The following is a 16843-nucleotide window of genomic DNA, read 5'->3' as shown; positions in this document are numbered from 1 at the left end:
CAGCTGATGCAGCCAGATTTAGGATTGCATCAGCCTTCACTCCACTAACCCAGTAATCAGATGATGTTTTGACAGGTTCAGTGTCATTGGTTTTTTTTTAGTAACTGAGTTGAATCACAGAATTGCAAAACACTCCAGTATAGCTTAGCAATGAATTGAACACAAGTAGGTCTCAGCAGGTAAACATGCAGCCATGCTTTGAGAGAGAAAACAATGATTGGCTGGGGTTGGGTGGAGGCCCAGTCCAGGGAAGGAAGGAGAGGTCTTCTTTGCAGAGGTGATGCCATTGTTTACTGGACAGTTGTTAGGCAGGTTGATGAATACAATAAATTCAGGTTGAAACCCCCTTCTGTTACGGTGGGTCACTGAGAGCTTTGGCTCAGCCACAAGGTGGGCAAGGAAGTAGCTGTGTCAGGGAACTGAATTCCTGGCTGGTGGCGTCTCTTGTCAGGCTTATCCCAGTGGCAGTCAGACTCACAATGTCCCCTGATGACAGAACTGCCTTCTGAGGGGATGGTTTGGCATCTCAACTTGAGTTTCAAAGAGGCGAGTGTGTTAATTCTCATTTTACTTTAGAAGTTGGTCTTCATGGAGACTGAGGCCAGTCTGCTGTCACTGATGAGTCCTGATGGTCCCAAGATCTGATCTCTGAGTTTGATTGTACTTGGCCCATGTTCCTCAGTGCTGAGGATGCACTCCCCCTCCTTTGCAAACCTGTAAGTGGCATTCACAGAGCAAGCTCTCATACGGACCGAGTGCCAGGGCTGTACCAAGAGTCACGGCAGCATTGCCCGGGAGAAATGTCGGTCACGTGATTTAAAATGTTCTAGTCACCATACTAAAAAGAGGGGTGAAGCCAATTTCAAAATAGTTAATCCTAAATCTCTAAACTATTTTTAACAAAACAGTATTTTACATTCTTTTTATATTGCATCTTCAAAATACATATTTTTTACTTTAGATTTTGTCCTGGACTGGCCACACCTTTCAGATCTAGTTGAAATTACAGCTGTTAAGCAATCCGATGCAAAAGGGAAAACTGTAACAACAACAACAACAACACACACACACACACACAAAGTACTTGAAAAGTGTCAAAGGATTATGGGGACAAATCACCTGTGGTGTGGAACTAAAGTCATTGACATGGTCCAGGAGAGACAACCATCTCTATCTGATGTCCTTATATAATCGTCATGAAAACCGAATAGTCAAGTTCTTTAACATGTACAGAAAACTGTCACAGGCTGGTTTACACTTTGACAACAGCTTTGGAATTAACTGGGGCACTAACACAAAGATGTCATCACCCAGGGCTAAGGTATGCTCACAGAATTAGGCCCAAAGATCTGCCAAACCCAGATGAAAACGTTGCATTGCCATAGTGTCTAAGCCAGGAGAGGCTCTCTTCGCTGCTGTGTTTAGGGATGCCAGAGATACAGTAAGTCTGCCTGTTTGTAAAGAGATGGAGAAGTGTGCCAGACTAGATACCACATGCAGAATGCTTCCTCGAACTTACCCAGAAATAACAAAACAAAGCAGCTTGTTAGGAAAAAGTGTGCTTAGTCTTCTCCCTGCCTCAACACTGGCATGGAAGGGGAGAAATAAGAATGCTGTGGACCTCTCAGAAATGCTAGAGAAGACACCGGGTTCTAAGTGAGTGGATTGAAAACATGAACTCTCCCTCTTCTCTCTTCCACATTCGAGTAGAATCGTGCATTAAAAAAAAAACTAATATTAAATGCGACACTCTAGAGCTCTTACCATAAAAAGTAAATCACATCTCCCTCTGCTGATTTCAGAGGAGGTGGATGGGTGGTACAAAAACCAAACAGGAAACCATGCCGGGGTCTCTGTAGCTGGCTCCTAGTCCCCAGATGCTGGCTTTCGTGGGCATGCCATGATGTTGGTCCAAGGAGGTAGGATTTCTGTGGTAGGTATGCACATACCACTCAGCTCATGAGAATCCAGCTTCTGTGGAAATGTGCAGTATGCTTACAAAATGAAAACGGTCTTAACAAGAGCAAGACATCACTGTCTGAGATGGTTTTCCTGTCATCTAGTGAAACTTGTCCTGTCTGCTTGTAGAAGCCTCATCCTCTGTGATTCTTTTAAACAGCAAAATTCCCAGTCCTCTGGGGGCCTCTGAAGCACAGTCTTAAAGTTACCCATGTTTTGGCATGTATCATCAGCACTTACTTTTTTATTGTTAAATAAAATTCTCTTGTATGTATATCTTTTTTACTAGTTGTTAAACAGTTAGTTTTTTTCTACTTTTATATATTGTGAATATAGAAGCCCTGGGAACTTGCATGTATGGCTTTTCATATTTTTGCTGTCTTTGGTATATTTGTGTGTATGCACATATGGAGCGTATATCATGTATAAACTTACACCATTGAAATTCTCCTTTCTTCCTGATTATTTTTTTTTTAACCTATGCTTGCTCCAGGCAGGCAGGCAGTGGTTCAGGGAGGGTGTCCTAGCTTTTTGTAACTTTCTGTTTTCAAGGCACAAAATGCTGGATTGTGAGAGATGTCCTCCTGCTAGGGACTCTTCTTATGTATGGGTCTTTTTTCCAGAGATGTCACACAGGCCCAGGCTTGGACGATTAGCTGCTCCTGCTTAGGGCTTGAATCCTAAGGGAGTATCTCAGCTCTGTCCCAATGCCTCAGAGCACCTCAAATGCAGTAGCTTAGAACACTGCCAACTTCTGTTTGCTCACAGTCCTGCAAATGGAACACTGACTGGTGTGTGAGGTTTCAGCTCTGGAGTACTTGAACCAGTACTGGACTCTGGGCATTGCCTGGACCCCCTGCTCTCCGTGGGCCTTCTTGGGCCTCCTCACGACATGGAGTAGATAAACTCGAAGGAGTTATGTTGGTTTTCTATCACTGTGACGAATAACCTCAGTTAATCAGCATAGAAGCAAAGGTTTGTTTTGTCTGGAGGGTTCAGAGGATTCAGTCATTGGTCATCTGGTCCTGGTTGTTTTGGGGCCTGTGGCAAAATGGTACGTCCTGTCAGGAACACAAGACTAGAGAAGCTGTGTACTTCATGGTGGCCAGGAAGTGGAGGGAGGAGAGGGCTCATGTCCCAGTCAGTGTTCCCTTCAAGGGCGTACCCCACTAGACTTCAGTACTCATAGGTTCTTCCACCTCACAACAGTACCACAGGCTAGTGTCCAAATCTTTAACACATTGGCCTTTGGGGAACACTTATCCAGTCATAGCACGAAAGGTCTTATGGAAGCCACAGGCCTTTCTCAGAAAGCATACAGCATACACCTATTATTGTACTTCACAGTAAGGAGCTGGAGAAACAGACTACTTGCCCATGAGAGAAGGCGTTAATGCAGTCTCCTCGTCGTCTGGGAATGACAAAGACATAGGGATGGTTTACTGGGCATTTGGCCAGTGCAAGGGTCAGGGATGCCAATCACTCCATCCAGGACAGCACAGTCAGCCTTGCCATGCTTTAAAGGCTGTTTTAGGGCGGGAGCCTGGCTGTTGTTGTCACTTGCCAGGCTCTATGGAATCTTCCTAATTTTTGAACCCTGTTTGCTGGTACTTAGAATCTTGTGCTATCCTTTGAACAATTCCCTTTTACTTAATGCCGCCACAGCCAGCATCTGTGTGCCTAAGAATCTGATACCTTAGTGAGAACTCAATAGCAAGAGACAGGATAGTTTACCAAAGAGGAAACACCTGAAAAATGTTCTGCCTCGCTAACATCGAACACAAAACACCTCAAACAGCAGCGGCAGAGGAGCAGCAGTGTGCTCTTACTGTCTCAGCATCAATAATCTAATCCGAGCTATGGAGGGCCGTGGAGAGGAGCTTTCCCAGCTCGCTGGGGTTGCAAGCTCTTTCTAGCCTTTCTTGCTGGAGATTTTTGGTACTAAGTGCCAAGAAACAGAAAATGTCCCACTCGTTTCCAGTTACTTGCAGGAAACAGTCTGTGCAAATACATTGAAGGGGAGGTGGAAACTGAGGTGTGCAGACATTCATCCCAATGCTATATTTTAGCAAATACAGAAACCTAAATGATGTGAATCAAGATGTGATGTTATATTATTCAGTCTTTAAGATGGAGTTTGTTCACTGGGGATGTAGCTCAGCTGGTAGAGTGTCTGCCTAGAGTGCTCCTAGGTTTGACCTCCACTACCACAGGCCTATAATTCCAGCACTCAGGAGGTGGAGGCAGGAGGATCAGAAGTTTAAGGTCATCGTTAGCCAATCTGGGCTACGTAAGACCCTGTCTCAAACAAAACAACAACAAAAAGAATCCATAAAGAACTATATTTAGTGACCCATATGGGATAATTTTGAGTGGATATTATACAGATTGATCTTGATGTGAGCAGGTAAATTAGCCACTCAGGGCATTTCAAACAATGTCTTTGTGGGACCTACTTCATAGGGACAAGGAGCAGAGAACCCATCATTAAACTGAAGGGACCCAGAGCTGAGCAACATCAGGGTTGCAAGAGGTTGTCTCACAGCCTCGAAGTTATGCACTTGGTGGGAGCAAGAGTCACGGCTAGTGGAAAATTCCTCCCCCAGGCAGAGGGGGTGAGCGAATGTCCTGGCTTGACCCTTGACTCTTTAAACTTGCCAATGCCTTCCATGGCCCAGTCTAGTGAGGATGGGGACCAGGGCAGAGGAACGAGACTGGAAGTAGATGGAAAATGACTACTGCAGAGCATGATCTCAACTATGTAAAAAAAACGATACATACCAAACAATGTTAAGAGTAGTTGTCTGTGAACCTCATGATGTCATTGTTTTTCTCTGCTGAGTAGCACTCCATTGTGTATATGGAGGAGGGGCTTGGACCTGCCTCAACTGAATGTGCCAGGCTCTGCTGACTCCCCATGGGAGACCTTGCCTTGGAGGAGGTGGGAATGGGGAGTGGGTTGGGGGGAAAAGGCTGGGAGGTGGGAGGAGGGAGGACAGGGGAATCAGAGGTTGATATGCAAAATGAATAGAAAATCTCTTGATTAAAAAAAAAGAGTAGTTATCTTTGCTGATGGGTTGATAGCTGCCTCTTATTTCCGATTTCTTTGAAGAACCTAAAACAATATTATTAACATTAAAAATGGAAGTGTGGGAAATGTGTGAATGAGAAATGCCAAATAAAATTTTAAAGAGGTTAATGCCAATGTAATGATGGCTGTAACAGAGTTAAATGGTGACATTTTAGATAGTCTCTCTTTCAAGGGATTCAGTGGCCTCAGAGCTTTGTGTACCTCAAGCCAGAAGGGGGTGCTCCAGCCCAGCACATCAAAGGCCTCCTGAACAGGCTGGGTAGGGATTTCTGTGCCCACAGCAGAGTGAGTGGGATCTTGGGGAGACGTGTGTGGCCTCATCAGTCCCTGTCCCTAAAGCTAATTATCTCTGTCTTCATTTCAGAGCAATCCATCCTCTTTGGGAGTTATTGCCATGGTTCTTCAAAAAGCTAGGCTGAACACCACCGGAACTCATGGGTTCTTCCTGGTTCCTTTGGGGGTGTTCGGCGCATGCTCATGTGCTCATCGACCGGAGAGCCTCATTGTACTAGTCATGCATGGCCTAAAGGGCCTTGTACTGAGGTGCTTAGGGCTCCTAGCGCCGGATAATACATGCCCCATAAAACCCACTGTGGTGTCCCCCTAGCAAATCTCTTAGGTCTCTCGATATGTTTGCATTTCGAGTGTTTCTCTACCATTTGACTCTGGGACAACAGCCGGCCGGGGCTGTTAACCAGCAAAGCTGCAAGTGTAGTTAGAGTTATGTTATGGAGTGGTCAGAGGACATTTTCTCTCAGTGAAGATGTGTTGTAATTTTGAGTGTGTGCTACATCAGCTCACTGCCAAGCCCTTAGCTTTGTTCTCCTATGTGCCTAAAGCCACCCATAGCTGAATATGCTGGCTGGGTTGGGGTACAGTTCTGCCTGCCTGAAGCCCCGTCACCCCAACAAGCCCTTCAGGCAAATGGTTTTCCCATGGACATCTACTGACAGGTCATCAGGGGTCAGAGGAGGTTGTTTTTAGGGAACATGAAAGTTTTCCTGGGGGAAAATGGATCAAACTTCAAACGCTGGCCATTCTGAAGCTACAGCAGGGCTCGCTCAAATCTGAGCACAGCTGCAGTCCATCACGGGCTGCCACCAGGGCCCTCACAGTGATTGCTGCCAGCCTGCTGCCTGTGCAGAAACTGAGCAAGAGCTGCGTCCTGGACTCCCACCCAGGCTGTGCACCCCTCACAGGCCACTCTCTTGGTGTGTGGGGTTTGTACGGGAGGAATTATTGGAAAATCCAAGGGAGGTTAAGGAGATTGAAGGATAATCTTCTGTAACTCTTCATAGCTTGGCTTTTCCAAGCACACCTCCCCTGTACATTTTCCCCAATGGAGAAAGCCTGCCTTAATTTCTGCAGCCCCCACCAACTTTCTTCCTCAAGTTTGTTGTAGTGTTAAGCTTGTGCTTTAGAAAATGAATTAAAACCATGTACAGGAAAAGATTGTTTTGCTGAAACACAAAAAGTTTGTGTTAGCAAAATAGAATTTTAAATAACATTCAGTTGGTACCATGGAAAGATGCTTCCTAAGCGTACAGCTGAGTGGTGGAGTGTGTCTTCCTTCTATGCCCAAGGCCCTGAGTTTTATCCATAGCAAAAACAAACAAATGAACAAACAAAACAACAACAAAAAACCTCAATAAAAAAACAAAAACCCAACCCAAACCAAACCAAAACAAAATAAAGGTATGCTTGTAATTCAAATTGTTAAAAACAAGCCTGGATTCATTAGGTGTGAAGACTGTCGATGAACAAGTATTATCCTGGCTGCCACTGTTGGCAGAGGCTGACACTGGCAATTCTTGGGATTTTGCAGAGCTGGGGTTTGCATTTCTGGGCTAGTGCCCAAACATCGGTTCCCAAGAATAAATTCTTGTTTTATTTTAAAATGCATTTCCATTTTGTTGAGCTATAGTTTACATGCAATAAAACTCAGAGGGCACATACTATAATAAAATAAACTGCTGTATAATGTGTCTGCATGTAAAGTTCTATATATTTAAAAGTTTCAAGAAGAGAGGAGCCTTTCCTCTGAGTTCTCTTGATTGTGTTTCTGATTGCATGTATGCAACATTCAGTGATTATGAATTCCATTCATGGGTACCCTTTTGTTGGCACCCCACGAGATCACTTCTCATCCCCAGTTTGTATGTAAGTATAAATAATGAAAATGGAGAAATGATCCCGAATAGTTACTTAAACACAGTGTTGTTTTCTAGAACACATTTTTTTTTCTGAATAATTTTCTGTACTTAAAATAATTATCTCTCTAAAGTGGCAATTTTATAAGTAAGGATAATTCTAAAGGAGTTCTAAAAGTCATTTTTTGCTGTGTGTTTCTGAGACAGGGTTTCACTCTGTAGAGCAGGTTGAAGGTGTGAGTCACCTGGTTCTGAAGCTCTGATGCTGATAATTCAAGAGAGACTTTCTGCTGTTCAAGGGCAGCTCACACAGCTCCCCTCTTTTAAAACCCAGTTCCTTCTCTGACTCACTGGCTGTTGGTCTTGACCTGACTTTAAGAAGCTCTCTGTTAGAGCTAAGATGCTTTATTAAAAGTGTTGTAGCCTGGGGGACAGGGTAGTAGAGAGGATCATTTTCCATGGCCACTTCTTTGTACTGTTGGAATATTTTGCCAATGCAGTATTCAAAAATTAAATGAAATTTCCAGCAGGTGAATCAGTAAGAACATGTATTCATCTTTAGTTTCTTTTCTTTAACATGTTTTGGAAGTACTCAAGGGTACAAGTAGATGCATATATGTGGGAGTTGGAGAGAAATGGCTTGATTAAAACATGCACCTCTCCCCAGACATACCCTCATTAATTTATTCTACCTAGACAGTTGTGGAAGCAGGGCACAGTCTCAGAATGGCTTAACCTATTTTTATAGCTTATACATCACTTGACAACAAAGAGTAATTGGTGATTCTGTTTGCTGTAGGCAGTGAGATCTTACCTTTCTGATCGTTAATCCCAGCTGTTAGGGAGCTGTTAGCGGGCATTTTTGGTTAAGAGCAGCTTTCTACTCCAGGGACAGGAGCAGGCTCTCCATGCTGTGAGATGATCCACAGAGGGCCCAGTACCAGAGGCCTTGGCTCATCTCTGAAAAGAAGACAAGAGAGGTTGAAGCTGTGTTTACACTGTGAACAGTGGCAAGTGTTTCTGCTTCTTCTAGTTCTGGGTATTCCTTACTATAAAACAGTGTTCAACATCAAGAAGTTATTAGTGTATACTAAGTGTATAAAACACCAACTTTCATTCTGTTTTTATATGTGTATGTAACATGCTTGGATCAAGTCACCCACTTCTTGTTCTTGTCTTCTTTAACCTTCCTCTGCCCCCTTACTCTTTCCAAATGGTTCTCCTTCTACACTCATACCTTTAAAAAAATACTGAGATTCCTCCTGTGAGAGAAAACACACGGTATTTGTCCTAATATGACTTATTTTGCTTAACATAATGATTTCTAGTTCCACATATTTTCCTACAAATACCGTAATTTAGCTCTTTATGGCTGAGTAAAATTCCACTGGAGGGGGGTGGTGAGGTGGGTCAGTGGGTTAAGGTACTTGTCACCAAGCCTGAGGACTTGAGTTGGATCCTGGGAGCTACGTGATAGGAGAGAATCAACTCCTGCAAGTTATCCTCTGACCTCCAGAGATCACACACACACACACACACACACACACACACACACACACACACACACACACACACTCTCACACACAATGTAATGAAAAAAATCCTCATTGAGTACACATGCTATATTTTCTTTGTCCATTTATTCATTGATGGGCATCTAAGTTGAGCCATAGCTTGGCCACTGTGAACATTGCTGCAGTAAACAAGCATTTTGAAGGAAGACACTTTACCACTTGCCTTTAATACAGCACATGCTCAACATTTTGTCTGAGTTCTGTTTCTAATCCTTATTTCTAAATATGTGCATTTTTTTTACATAGGGCTGATTGTAATAGAATTCAATGTTACACATATCTCATTAACATGTAGCTGTCTATATTGTTACATAGGCCTTGGATGCTTCCTTTTACATGATAGCAAGTTCATTGAGGTAATTTTCCATATTTTCTTGGCCATTTCTCCTTTTGTTGGTCACTTAGCTTTCTACTTATGTTTACTTTATTTTATTATTAATATTTCTTTGATGTTAGGGATTGGACCTGAAGTTGGGAGCATGCCAGATAAGAGTTGGAACATGAAGCTATTTCCCCTGCTTTTTAATGTTCAATGTTTAGATTTCTTGAACTTACTGAGTTAAAGGGGATGAAATTTTGGTGACTTTTGATATGTGCTAACCTAATTATCTTTCAAAACATTAGGATGATTTGTAGCACCAATTAAATATTTCATGAGTTATTTTCCAACCATGTGAAGATTATTTTGCAGTTTATTTTTACACATCTGTATCTCTTTTCAAAAAAAAAAAAAAGAAGAAGGTGAAGTAGGATACAGATGAATTTGCATGTGTGTTGATGTTTACTGTGAACGCTGAGTTCCAGGTACTGAATTCTACAGATGTTTTCTTACTGAGAATTGCAAAAATGACCAATTTAGCTCCAGGCCTCACATATGGACTGAGTTCGTACTTGAAATCACGATTCTGTAAGGCTTTTTTTCCATTTGTAAAGTAGAAACTCTGACTTTCTGTTTCTGTGATTGCAGGTGTCTGTACAGAAAGAGGGAGCTGGGGCAAGCTGGACCTGCTGTTCTAATTATACAGCGATAAGGAAATACAGATTCAACATGGAGTTCGTAAGGAGAGCAGGCCATGGCCCATCACACATGGAAAGGCCCACCATGTTGCTTCCCATGAAATTAATCCTCACCATTGCTCTGAACATTTTTCAGAAGGTTGCAAAGAGCTGTTTTTGTGACCATTACTCAATGTTGTACAAACTGTAGGCAGGTGCTTTTAGATGAAGAACATGACCCAGTGCCATATTGGGGAGGAACCAGAACTAGGAACAAGTGCCAAATCCAGTCATTTGTTTAAAAAAATTTATTTCTACCACTGAGCTATTTTAAAACATCCAAGTGTCCATGTCAGTACCCACAGCACAGACAAAGAAAAATAGACCAATTGTTTTGGCAATTTTATCCAATTGTTGACACTCCAACCAGGATATTCAGGCACTTCTAGACTTATTGTATGTTTCCTAACAACTGCTTTATTTAAATAATCAGGACCATCTCCTACTCTTGTTCTAGAGATGTCTGGGAATCTAGGTGTGATTTGGTTTGGATATTCCTCCCAATTTGTGGAGGCCAGGAGCACTGAGGGGTCAAGCTGCATCACAGACTCTGGTCATTTGCCATTTTAACTCCTCTTTGTCAGTTCTCTTTCTTAGAGATGTATTTCTCTAAGTGCCTTTTCATCTGGTAAAACTTGAAAAATCAGATCCGGAGGGAATACTGCATGGCCTCTTTTCATATTAAAAATCAGCTTCCATAGCAATGAAAGAGATCTTGAGGGAGACATCATGGGGATAGGGAGAAACCTGGTGCTAGGAAAATCCCCAGGAATCCACAAGGATGACCCCAGCTTAGACTACCAGCAATAGTGGAGAGGGTGCCTGAGCTGGCTTAACCTGGCAATCAGACTGGTGAATACCCTGTCATCATAGAGCCTTCCCTCAGTAATGAATGGAAACAGATGCAGAGATCCACAGCCAAGCACCAGGCCGAGCTCCAGGAGTCCAGTCGAAGAGAGAGAAGAGGGATTCTATGAGCAAGGGGCATCAAGATCATGATGGGGAAACCTATAGAGACAACCAAACCAAGCTAGTGGGAACTCATGAACTTTAGACCAACAGCTGTAGAGCCTGCATGGGATTGGACTAGGCCCTCTGCATAAGGGAGACAGTTGTGTCGCTTGGTCTGTTTAAGAGGACCCCTGGCAATGGGATCAGACTCTATCCCTGGTGCATGAGCTGGCTTTTTGGAGTCCATTACCTATGGTGGGACACCTTGTACAGCCTTGGTGCAGGGGAGAGGGCCTTGGGCTTGCTTCAACTGAATGTACCAGGCTTTGCTGACTCCCCATGGGAGGCCTTATCTTTTTGGAGGAGAGGATGAAGGGTGGGTTGTGGGAGAAGCCTGGGGGACAGCGGAGGAGCGATGAGAGGGGAATCTGTGGTTGGTATGTAAAATGAATAAAAAAAATTTCTTAATAAAGGAAAAAAAAAAACCAGCTTCAAAGAGAATACTGCATGGCCCCTTTTCATGTTAAGATGATTGTTTCCACATTATGCTCAAAGAAAGAATCATGAAAATTCTTCACATTGCCATGCACAGACAGCAGCTTGTTAGCCATGAAGAGACAAGTCATCCAATCCAACCAATTGCCTCATGTTACAGACAGGCAAACTGGGGCTAGTGAGTTGTTCAGGATTGTGAATAAAGCAGAGTCAACTATGGGCTCCAGTCTGTTCTCTAGGACTGCACAGACCCAGCAAGTGTCAGTCATAACTGGGAGCTCCTTAAATTATGGAGCCCTCAGCTATGTTCATAGCAGCGTTGTTTGTAATAGCCAGAACCTGGAAACAACCTAGATGCGCATCAACAGAAGAATGGATGAAAAAAATGTGGTACATATACACAATGGAGTACTACTCAGCAGAGAAAAACAATGAAAGCATGAAATTTGCAGGCAAATGGATGGAACTAGAAAAAATCATCCTGAGTGAGGTAACCCAAACCCAGAAAGACAGTCATGGTATGTACTCACTCATAAGTGGATTCTAGATATGAAATAAAGAACAATCAGACCACAGCCCATAGAACCATAGAGGCTATATATATAGTATGGAGGTCCCTAGGACAACTGTGGCTTATAATAAATTTCGGCTCTACTCAATTATTGAAAAAAAAATTATGGATCCCTTTGTAGTTAATAAACTCTTTTTTTTGAACAAATTTTTTTAAATTGATTTTTTTGGAAATTCCAATCCCACCCATCTCCCAGTCTCTCCATATCCACCCTTCACCCTTGTGGCATACCCCCTCCCCCCCGCAAGGAAAACTTAAAAAGAAATAATAAAACTAAGAAATACAAATACAAATAAGAATATTAATTAATTAAAAACAAACAAGAAAGAAAGAAAACAACCCAAAACTAACAAACCAACAAACAAAAAAAGCAAACAAACAAATACCACTTAACTCCTCTGTCTTTCCCGCATCTCCATTGCCTCTTCATTTGTCTTAGTGGCATTGGGAGATGCTGTGTAGAAGTTAATAAACTCTCACACATGCAGAGGTGTGGATATGTAGAAGGTTTATTTAACATTTCATGAAATAGTCTTAATCTACTAGCTTTTTTAATAGTGCTTTCTTGTGATTTATGAATTATTAAGGGAAAAAGTCAATGAGAGGAAACTATAGATACTGTTTTTATTTTACTTTAGTCATGATCATTAAAAAATTATTAATTTTAATCTAAACTCTCATTCCTTAAGTAAGGCAACAAATGTGGAAATTTCTGAGGTTATTTAGGAAACTCTGGACATTTTCTTATCTCTGCATTGAGGTTTTTTTTGTGTATGTACATGTGTGTGTGCAGGTGCAAGTGAGTGTATGTACATGTATGTATGTATGTACATACGTGTGGACACCAGAGGACAACCTCAGGTGCCATTCACCTTTATGGTTTTGAGACAAGTACTTTCATGGGTTTGGCGATAACCAAGCAGGCCAGTCTGGCTAGCCGGTGATTCCCAGGAATCTAGCCTTTCCAGACCTGGGATTCCAAGTGTGTGTCACTCACTGTTCCTGGCTGTTTTTATATGGGATCTGGGGATCAATGTACAAGACAAGCACTCTACTTGCTGAGCTGTATCCCAAGCTCTGAATTGAGATGAAAAACAATTATGTGTATATGTGTGCATCTGTGTATATGTTTATACCATGTGTGTATGGATTCTTTCAGAGGGCACAAGAGCATGTCAGCTCCTGCAGAGTTACAAGTGATTGTGAGCCACCAGCTATGGGTGCTGGGATATTAACCTGGGTCCTCTGCAAGAGCAGCAAGTACCTTTAGACACTGAGTTGGTACCTCTTCAGCCCTTGGATCGAGATGTTTGATTTCATCATTTTCATGTGAGCGCTGGGGGTTTGAACTTCTCTTCATGCTTGTATAGCATGATGTACAGATGACACACTGAGTCATCTCCCTAGCCCTTTGGATTGATTGATTGATTTTTTGCTAAAGGAATTGAGTTTGCAAATTAAAAAAAAAATTGTGCACAGTAAGTCTTCATCAGGTTTTGACGGAGAAAGGTGGTCTAAGGCATGATTTAAGCTAAACTTTGAAAAATCCTTCCGATTTGATTGGCAGATTCTCAGAGGGAGGAAGACAGTGCAGCCTGGTCTTTGTGTCACTGGTGAGACACTACAGATGGGATAATTGTTTGTGCTCCGGCGTGAAGACACAGAATAGTGAAGCCTCTCCTCTGAGCGTTGGAGCTCGTTTAGTGGTGTTTACACGAATTTAGAACAATAAGAAGAGAGGCCTGCAAAATGACTTCGTGAGTGAAGGCACTTGCCGCCAAGCCTGACAACCTGAGTTCAGGCCCCAGAATTTACATGGTAGAATGAGAGAACTGACTCCCCCAAGCTGTCCTTTGACCTTCACATGTATGCTGAGGCATGATCAGATGTGTGTGTGTGTGTGTGTGTGTGTGTGTGTGAACAAATAAATAATATAGAAAATAGCAGAAACATTTACCTTCCCCTCCATCCCACCCTAGGCACTGTTCTATCACTATAGTTATAATCACGTTCAGAGGTGTGCTTTGTTATTATCTTAAAACATTACAAGTGGGGAAACAGGTACAGGTAATGTTAGCAATTGGGTCAAGACTAGTCAGCTAGGTTGAGGGAGAGCTAAGGTTATAACCAGGTTTGCTGGCTTCCTGGTTTGCCATTTTTCCACTGTGGTATTGTTATTATACTGAAGACATGATGGTTAAGATGGTTCCCTGCCTTTTCCTTTTCCATGGCTGCTGAGCAGGGGGAACAGAGCCCTAGGCCCCTCACTTCTGGCCAATGGCAGTGCTCTACCCTCTTTAATTTCCCATTCTTCCTGCTCAATCAGCAAGCATTGGGACTACACACGAGCCAGGATACTAACAGTTCTTCCCTCTGACTTTGCCTTGTTTATCCCTTTGGTGTTGGGGGACAAGCTAGAGGAGAGAAAAGCTGGAGATCTTAAGGCCAAAGATTCTCCATCTTCATGGCCTGCATGGTAGAAAACTTGGTTCCATCATCACTCAGCCAGCCTGTGTCCTGAACCTTCATGCCAGCCTGGCAGTGAGAAAAGACTGCTTTCATTTCTTCTTTTGTGAAGGCCATCTGCCCTGTGCAGGTGCAGGGCCGGGATCTTAAAATAGAAGCTTTCTTGTGTGTGATGTGGCATGGTGGAAACCCCCTGGCTTCCTTACCATGTTCAGATGAATGAAATGATGATCTGTCCCTTCCTTGTGGCGTTGTCCTGGCTTCTGTGAGATCTTTCATTTCTCAGTTAACGTCTCTAGTTTCTCTGTTTGTGGAACAGCACCTGCTCTTGGTGGTGTTAGGTCCCACCCACCCTACCTTTGATTTCCTATGCTTGCATTTCTGATTAGGACTCTGACTTGGGAATTCTCTTTGTCTTGTTGGATTCGCCCAGCCATGCTGTTCTGGCAAAGATAGCTGGGGATAACGATGTTTTTTGATACTTACAATCCTTTGTCTCACCATTTTGACACCACATTCACCCTGTTGTAGTCAGGGTAAACTAAATGTCACAGTCAGTATATCTAAAATGGTTAGATACACTCAGAAGCTTGATTAAGTGCTCATGTGTATGTTTAGAGTCACAGAAAATGAGATCTGGTTCATTTTAAAATTTGGGATGGATGTTTCCATAACAGCTGTTCTTACTTTTTAGCTTAAACATTTAAGATTCTTCTCAGAAGCTCAACATCCTGAGATATTGTACTGTGGAAAGTTAGTATTTGTTAAAGTTTACTAATTTCTACAATGACCCTAAGAAAAGGGGATTGTTACTGCTTTACAAAGAAGACAGCGAGGATCAGGATCTACTAACAATACTGGGTGGGAATTTAATGAGAGGAAAAACACAGTACTGTTTAGCAAGTGTCGGCTAAGCATCAAGAAAATGGTTACTCTGGGTCAAATGGTTAGCTCCATTTCCTCTGCTATGAGCACTAGCTAGTTATTAACTCTGAGGTTAGAAAATGTTTAAGATAAGACCTCCGATTTCAGTTTTATTTATTGGTTTGTTTATTGTTGTGGTGGTGGGGATCATGTTCAGGGCCTTGGATATGCCAGCCATCTCTCCTATTGGGCTTCACTTCGAGCCCATTATCAAACCGGCTAGCAATGTTTTCATGAGACCAAAGGAATATAGGTGAAACATTTACAACATAGAGTGTTAGCAAATGAGCAATGGATGGATTGGATAAAACATACCCCAGGCAGAGCAGGTGAATTCTCACAGTGATGGAGACTGTGGAGAGCCAGCATAGCTGATCATTCTAGGAAAAGTCGAGACCACAGCTATGAGCTGTAACAACAGAGAAAAGACAAAGTCAACTATGGACTGTTAGAATGAGAAAAACACAGCGTTCAAAGTGACCAGTGTGATGCCTTGGTAGAAACAAGTGCTCTGTGTGCACAGAGTTGAACATGAAATTGTAATTTTGTGGCTGATCCAGGGGCTATGGGTAGAATATACAGATAAATATCAGAAAAGAACACAATGTGAGAACTGACAGTAATAGATACTATGGTTAGAAATTTATAGGTGGATTTGAAAGACTTTCTCTTTAATAATTGACATTTTTTTTAATTAAATAATGACTGGGTTGAATGATCAAGCAGTCCCCGCTGGAGGGCTCCATCCATCTCAGAACTCCCTTCTTGGTTTTCATTGTCTTAGCCTTGGATGGATGGTTTTCTTAAAGAGTGTGGGATGCAACACACACAGTGGGCGATGGGACTCTCTCCTGCTTGTCTTGCTGTGGCCCTGCTTTCCCAGATTCTCTATAATCCTGGTTGTAAACCCAGTACTGAGTACAAAGGAAGGGAGGCTCTGGGGGCTCTGATGTCAGGGTTGAGGGGCCTGTCCTACTGTCCCTTTGGGAAAATGCCCAGTTCTTCTAAGAGCCAGTCAGTTCCAATAGAGCTATAAATCCTTTAGAAGAAAGTAAGAAGAAGAAAAGGCAGTACGGCAGCTCTCAGCTTACCAAGTAGACAGAAGGGAGAAGATTTACACCTTCATTTTGAAGCACGCGCGCGTGTGTGTGTGTGTGTGTGTGTGTGTGTGTGTGTGTGTGTGTGTGTGTTTTCTAGATGTATAATTGTGTATTTGGATGTGAGTTCGGACACATGTTACTTTATGTGGAAGTCAGAGGACAGCCTTGGGCCCTGGTCCTCCTCTTCCCTTTGACAGAGGGTCTCCTGTTTGCCATTACATACAGGAGGCTGGACGGCCTGTGTACTTCTGGGGGGTTCTTTTCTTTCCACCTCCCATGTCGCTGTTGGAGTGCTGCAATTACAGATGTGTGCTGCAGGGCTGTGTCCGGTTCTGCGTGAGTTCTGGGGATCTGAACTCAGGACTTCATGCATGCATACGTGGCAAGCGCTTTAACCACTGGGCCGTCTCCTCATCCCCACATCTTTCTTGACAGATGGAGACTATTCTCAGAGGAACTTAGAAACTTAGGAAGTTTGGCTTTTTAGCAATGCGCTGATTCCTCGC

Source organism: Peromyscus maniculatus, chromosome 3 (assembly GCF_049852395.1).
Source record: "Peromyscus maniculatus bairdii isolate BWxNUB_F1_BW_parent chromosome 3, HU_Pman_BW_mat_3.1, whole genome shotgun sequence".
Taxonomy (NCBI): domain Eukaryota; kingdom Metazoa; phylum Chordata; class Mammalia; order Rodentia; family Cricetidae; genus Peromyscus; species Peromyscus maniculatus.
The sequence above is the reverse complement of the archived record's forward strand: the minus strand, read 5'-3'. Positions refer to the sequence as shown.